Consider the following 7,567-nt stretch of genomic DNA (forward strand, 5'->3'; position numbering starts at 1 on the left):
CTCTTTAGAGCATTTTGTGACTGTTAGCCTTTCAGTGAGTGGCCAAGGGCATATTAGGGAATATTGGAGAGAAACTGGTTCAGGGCTGATGCCATGTACTTTATCTCCCTGTCTGTAAATGGTCTCATTAGAATAAAAAAGTTTCAGAATTATACCAAAATGTGATATATATATCCAGAGTCTATGAAGGTTATTCTATGAATGAAATCTTTACAGTGGAGCAAGGCCAGGCATTGCTCATTCCTCCCATGTACCTACACAACTAATGTGACAATGTACTTTCAAGGAAGGACCATTCCATGCAAGTGTATTTCTACTTAAATTAACCAACATACCCAAGGCTAGATGCTAGTGTTCAAACCGATCTGCTGAGTACCAGATTCACAGCAGATTGCATTGACTTCTGGTGTGCAAAATGAGTGGCAAATTCATAGCAAAGTTACAGCAGTCTTGTACCTTGATTTGGGGACTATATGCCTTAATGCATTTGGGGACTATATATAGAAATCATTTTCCTATTATCTTCTACATTCATTAGTTTGTGTACATTAGAATGCATTTATTAGAATTTATTAATTTTCCATAGTAATGGTGTATTTTCTGCAATACTTAGATTTTATATGACTATTTCTGCAATGATTAGATTTGATATGACTATATAAACACTTTCCAAAAGAAATCTAATTTTCTTGGGCAGAATCTAGATTCTGCACTAATATTTGAAACCACTGAAAAGTTTCTCATAAGCTCTTCAATACTGACTGAGCATGGGAAATATAAATAAAAAGACAATTATAATAAATTATCAATTTTATTAATAGAAGTAGTGACAATATTTACAAAAATGCCCCCCCCACCCAATCTGGAACAAAATGGAAGTTTAATAGTTGTCCTTTCTATTAGCTTATGCTACAGTATGGGTGAGAAGAAACGTTTCATTGTTGTCAGAGAGGAAACATTTTTAATCAGAGTGACACATTTTACACACACACACACACACACACACACACACACAAATACTACATAATCATGTCACAGTTTTTTTCCCCCCCTCAGGCAAAGTTAACTTACAGATTTTTTTTTTTTATTTAACTGCAAAAAAGCTCAAAAAAATAAAAATAAAATAATCCAGGTTTATAAATTAATACTTGTTGACAGGAAATTCTTACTTCCAGGATACAGTAAGACTGAATCTATGTGTCATAAATGATGGGAAATTATGGAGTTTGAAATTATACAACAAAGTCTTTAATTTTTATTTTATTTACTTATTTGAGAGATAAAGAGAAAGAGGCAGCTCGAAAGAGAAAGAATGGGCACCCCAAGGCCTCCAACTCCTGCAAATGAACTCCAGATGCATGCACAGCCTTGTGCTTACTCGGGGTCCTGGGGAATCAAACCTGGCTCCTTTTGTGTACAGGCAAAAACTTTAGCTGCTAAGCCACTTCTCCAGCCCACACCACAGCAAAGCTTTTTTTGTTTGTTTGTTTTTGAGATAAGAGTAAATTGAACAGAACAGTGATAACCTATTATTTATGTTCTTTGCTTCACAGCTAAAATATCCCATAATAAATTTATTCTATATATTTTTCACCTTCTTATGTCCTATGCTCCACTAAATTTTAATAGTTCTGAAGAACACACTAGTGTGTAATAAAGAGTTTGTTATTTTTACTTTATAGTTCAATACTGATGGAACCAAAAGAAAGATGATTGTTTTGCTTAAAACAGATTTTGAATATATATAAATGTTCATATTAAATTGAAGAGGACCATTTGTTTGAACTGCATGCCTAAAAATACAATTGGAGCGTAAATTTTCTGGAGCTAAATGCTTAGCAATATTTTCAAGCATGTAATGAAACTATCTCTATGTTCACTTTATGATTAATATGAAAGTTAGATTTTAAATATTTAAACCAGACACTCACTTGTTTATGCACTAAACAGTTCAGTAGCTCTTTTTAAGTCAAATATATTTATCAAGTTACACAACAAAATGATTCCTTCAACTAAAATTTCATATTGTGCAAAAAGATTCATTTGAATTGAATGATTAGATTTTTCAATTTATAAGACAAGTTATTCTTTTACATTTTTTCTACCAAAAGTGAAAAATATAATTTGTTGAAGTGAGCATAATAAACTAAGAAGTTTTAGGTATAGAAATGTCTAAGAAGCTCATGGTTGTAAATTTTTATGAACATGCTAAAATACCAAATAATTGAACATTATAATGCCCACTATATTATACTTCTTTCTTTTATATCTAACACAGTCTATCACTATTATTAATACAAATTCAAACCTATAATCGTGTAGAAAGCATGCACCCAGAAAGTGTGCATTTTCAAATTTTCTAAGATATCATGTTTCATATTGAAAACAGGGTAAAAGAAATAGGCAACTGTTGCAATCACTTTCTCACTGCTGGGACAAAGCACCTGACCAAAAGTAGCAGATGGGAGGAAAACTTTTGTTTTGGCTTACAGTCTCAAGAGAAATCTTCATGACTACAGAAGAAAAGAATGTCACAAGAAGAAGCTGGACATCACTTCTGCCACAGCTGCAGGAGAATGAGCCAAGTTCTGGCAAGAGGAACCTGACTATGACACCCATAATCCCATCCCCCAAATCATAACTTTTCCAGGAGGTTCCAATTCCAAAATTGTCACCAGCTGGGGACCTAGCATTCAGAGCCCCTGAGTTTATGGGCACCACCTGAATCAAGCCACCTCAGTAAATAAATAAAACAATTAATAGTACAGAGTTATTTTTCCCCAAAATTCTCTTCTAAGGAGATATTTCTAGGGACATTTAAAAAATGAATGAGTAATTTCACTAATTATCAGAACAATGCAAATCAAAACCACAGTGAGAAAACACCTAACACCAATGAAAGTAACTGTTATACTAGAGAACTATGGTAACACTATCTGGCAAAGTCATCCCACAAAGGTAAACCTATTGATAGGGATGTAAGGAATGATATATCTGTCATGTGAACATAATGTTAGGAGAATGTTTGCTAAATAACACAGTTGTGTAATTTAATTTGTGATTATTTTTGAAATATAAATATATAAAGAGATTTTATAAAACCTGATATTATCTGTTGATCACAGAGATTAACATTTTGGCTAAGTGGTTTTGTAAGCAAGCATTTTTTTTTCCCCCTTTGAGAATAGTTTTTATCATTCTTATCCTCCATTTTTAAACTAATGTAAGTAATTTTAATTATAATAGCTTAAAAACTAAGATGCTATGAATACTAGTTTATAACTGAAACAGAATTCTATAATTACAATTAAGTAGGTATGTAATGATAATACTGTTATAGAATCTTATATGTATTTCATTTAAAAATCAAATTATGGGGCTGGAGAGATGGCTTAGCGGTTAAGCGCTTGCCTATGAAGCCTAAGGACCCCGGTTCGAGGCTCGGTTCCCCAGGTCCCACGTTAGCCAGATGCACAAGGGGGCGCACGCGTCTGGAGTTCGTTTGCAGAGGCTGGAAAGCCCTGGCGCACCCATTCTCTCTCTCTCCCTCTATCTGTCTTTCTCTCTGTGTCTGTCGCTCTCAAATAAATACATAAAAAATGAACAAAAAAATTTTTTAAAAAATCAAATTATGATAGGCCTGTCAAGTGTTATTACTAATTTTTACAAGTAATTATATTTATTTATGCACAGGCAAAATTGTCTATTGAAAACAGTACTGGCCAGACCAGCCGAGGCAGCAGCCTGCCCTCCACCACCCTCCACCCACTTCTCCTCCTCTTCCACCAGCCCACCACCTCCGCCATCAGCCTCCTCCTCTGCCCGCCAGAGGCGGTGGGAAGGAGGGGTGGGTAGGAGGGAGAGGGGCTCACTTTCCAGCCCACCCCTATTGATCCACCCCTCACTTCCTGCCCTTCCCCTACCCGCCTGCTCCCTCTTTCCCCTCAGTCGCTCTGCACCTGCAGTTTTTGGCTTCCGTCCCGCCACCAGTGACCAAGGAATCACCGTCCAGCTCCCCACCCACTCTGCTTGACATGGACACCTGTGTGATTGAAGGTGGACTAAATGGCACTCTCACCGTCTGGCTACTTACGCATGGGAAGGAAGTTGACAGTATCATCGGAAAGAAAGGAGAATCAGTTAAGAAGATGCGTGAGGAGGGTGGTGCATGTATCAACATCTCAGAAGGGAATTGACCCGAGAGCATTACCACCTTGTCTGGAACCATCGAGGCCATGTTCAAAGCCTTTGCTATGACCATTGGTAAACTGGAAGAGGACATTAGCAGCTGGATGACTAACAGCACAGCTGCCAGTAGAACCCCAGTGACTCCCAGGATGGTCAGTGTGGCTCTCTCATGGGAAAAGGTTGTTGCAAGATCAAGGGGATAGTAGACAGCACAGGAGCTCAGGTCCAGGTGCTAGGGCATATGCTCCCAACACAACTGAGCGGGCCATCAACATGGCTGGCATCCCACAATCCATCGTGGAGGGTGTCACACATATCCGGAGACCTCCCCCAAGGGTGTGACCATGCCCTCAAGTTCTGTAGTCAACTCTGCAGGGGATCCAGACGGGTACAGCACAGGCAATGACAGTGAGCTTTCCCCACACAAACTCCGTGTGCATCCACCCTGACCCGGAGGGGCCGCCTCTACAGCCCTGCACTGTGCAAGGACAGTATGCCATTCCACAACCAGAGCTGACCAAGCCTCACCAGTTGGCAATGCAACACTCTCACGTTGGATTCAGTGGCCTCGAATCCATCTTTCCAGAGATGAAAGGCTATTGGGCAGGTTTGAATGCATCTGCTAAGACTCCTTCTCATGAATTCACCATTCCAAACAATTTGATTGGCTGTATAATCAGGTGTCACGACGCCAAAATCAATGAGATCCGTCAGATGTCTAATCAATGCCAGGCTTTCCTCGGAGACAGGTGGGACGGAAGCAGCTAAGACAGTGCAGATCCATCCATACTCCCCTTTCGTTGTTCATCACCACCTCCATGATCCATGTGTGCAGTTTCTGAACAGTCAGCCTTTCCAGGGTGTAAGTAGTTTGTAAATTTTCATTTTCTGCACAATTTGTCATTCACTCGTGATTTTTTGTTTATTTGTTTGTTGTTGTTTTGTTTTGTTTTTCGAGGTAGGGTCTCATTCTAGCCCAGACTGATCTGGAATTCACTATGTAGCCTCAGGGTGGCCTCAAACTCCTGGTGATCCTCCTACCTCTGCCTCCCTAGTGCTGGGATTAAAGGCATGTGCCACCACATCCGGCACACTCATGATTTTTTAATTAAAGCGTTTTAAGTCTTTTCTCTGCTCAGCTGTTATGCTGAGATCCATATTTAGTTTTATACGCTTCTACCTCTACCCCTTTTTGTTTCTGTCTTTGTTTTGCTCATGATTTTTTTTTTTTTTTTTTTTTGTCATGGAAAGGTGAGTGTGGCATATTAACATATTTCAGTTTAGTTCTGTAATGTCTGTCAGGAATTTTTTTTTTAATTAAAAGATGTACTGGAAAAAATAAAATAGTACGCATAGGCCAAGAAGGTGGTTCACTCAATAAAGGGCATGTCACACAAGCGTGTAAATGGAAGTTCTCATCCCCAGGACCCATGTGAAAAAGCTGGAGTGGGGTCACTTATTGGGAATCACAGCATTAGAATCGTCCAAGGCTTGTTGACTAACTTGTTTTGTTCCAGCATCAGAGAAATCCTGTCAATGGGGGCCTGTCACATTCCAACACTAAAATTCACATTAACAACATTGACCTAGGCCTGGAAAGATGTCAGGTTAAAGCTTGTTAGGAAAGCCCAGCAGCTGGGCTTTGAATCCCCAGTGTCTACAGAAAGCCAGGTACCTACCCTGGCACTTGTATCTGGAGGTCATTTGTCATGGCAAGAGGCCCTTGTGAGCCCATTAATCCATTCTCTCTCTGCCTGTATCTCTCTCTCTCTCTCTCTCTCTGTCTGCTTGCAAGTAAATAAAAAATTATTATTTTAAAAACATGATCCTACATTCACAATACACTGATAACGCTCACTTGTGCACCCAAACTCATTATTAATACACAAACATGCATCCACACAGCATAATACTAACGCAAATGGGAAACAGTGCTGATTCTTAATTAAAATAGCATTTTACAGCATGTTTACAAAATATTAATGTAGAAACTATTTTATAACTCAAGCCTTTACAAATCTTGTAGCTGTGTTATTTAATATTTTTACATACCATGTAGCCTTCCAGTTTTAAGCTATTTAAATTTTATGATTCACTTCTGTATACCAAATGTATCAGATATGTAGTGAAAACCTACTATGAAAAATTTAAAAATTCATGTATTAGTGAATATGTCTTTTCCTGGGTCAAACTGACAAATGTATCTGCCTCTATTCCTATTCTACTATATGTGATACAGAGTCATGTGTGATGCCATTGCACCGCAAGATCCAACCGCATTCCACAATGTATGTTTTTATCAAAATTATGAGAATCACCCACCACAGCTCAGGAAATATTTCAGAAGAGGGCGCGAAAAGTCTGTAAGAACCACAAGTTGATACACCATGCTGAGAGGCATTCCCCCTTCCACAAAATGACTGCTGCTGCCACAATACATAACCCACAATCCCATGGGGAATATCTGCCACTCCACTGAGGAGGGTCCCCAGTGGAATGGGGACACAGATGAAGGAAAAGAGGGCACAAACACACGAGGCATCTATATGAAATATATTGTTAATAAAGAAAAAAATATGAAAATTGCTCTCACCAAAATAGAATTATTCACTTAGTCTCTTACATCATAGCTCTTTGTCACTGACATGAATTACTAATTACTAGATATTGGTACATACAAATAGGTATTAATAAAATAAAAATTAAAATATATACAAGTAAAAAGTGTTGTTTATACCTTCTATATTACTCTAGATTTTTTTTAAATCTTTTCCTCTAAGTCATCAAAAACTGGCATAAGCAGAATCTCTATAGCTGTAAGGTTATACATACTACTTATTTTGAAAAAAAAAAGTACCTTTGCTAGAATAAAAAATATATCAAGTTGATCATACTATCATAATTTTAACAGTAATGTAATTACTGTTGAACACAGTGGACATTACACAAGCATACATCATAATTTAGACAATTTCAAAATGTTAGATGCAAGAAGTTATAGAAAAATTATGAACAATAATTCTTTCTTGGTGATGATGGAATTACAAATATGTTCAGCTTTTTATCATTTTCTCATTGTGATATTTAATGATGACATGCTAAAGCTTATTAAGAATATTTTTTTTATTTTTGAGCTATCAGGCTTTCATCAGAAATTATTGAATATTAGTTAATTTCACATAATAAAATTATTTCAGGACTGGAGAGATAGCTTAGCAATTAAGGCTCTGGCCTGAACAGCCAAATGACCCAGGTTCAATTCCCTAGAACCTACATAAGCAGGATGCACAAAGTGGCACACGTGTCTGAAATTCGTTTGCAAGAGCTGGATGCCCTCGAATGTCAATTCTCTTGCTGCCTCTTTTCAGTCTCTCAACTA

General features: G+C 37.8%; 1 pseudogene; it reads left to right on the forward strand.

The window, feature by feature from the left end:
* The first annotated feature begins 4,034 nt into the window (after nt 1-4,034).
* Nucleotides 4,035-4,956, forward strand: LOC101596567 (annotated as a pseudogene).
* The last annotated feature ends 2,611 nt before the right edge of the window (nt 4,957-7,567 follow it).

This window comes from Jaculus jaculus, chromosome 3 (genome assembly GCF_020740685.1).
Source record: "Jaculus jaculus isolate mJacJac1 chromosome 3, mJacJac1.mat.Y.cur, whole genome shotgun sequence".
Taxonomy (NCBI): domain Eukaryota; kingdom Metazoa; phylum Chordata; class Mammalia; order Rodentia; family Dipodidae; genus Jaculus; species Jaculus jaculus.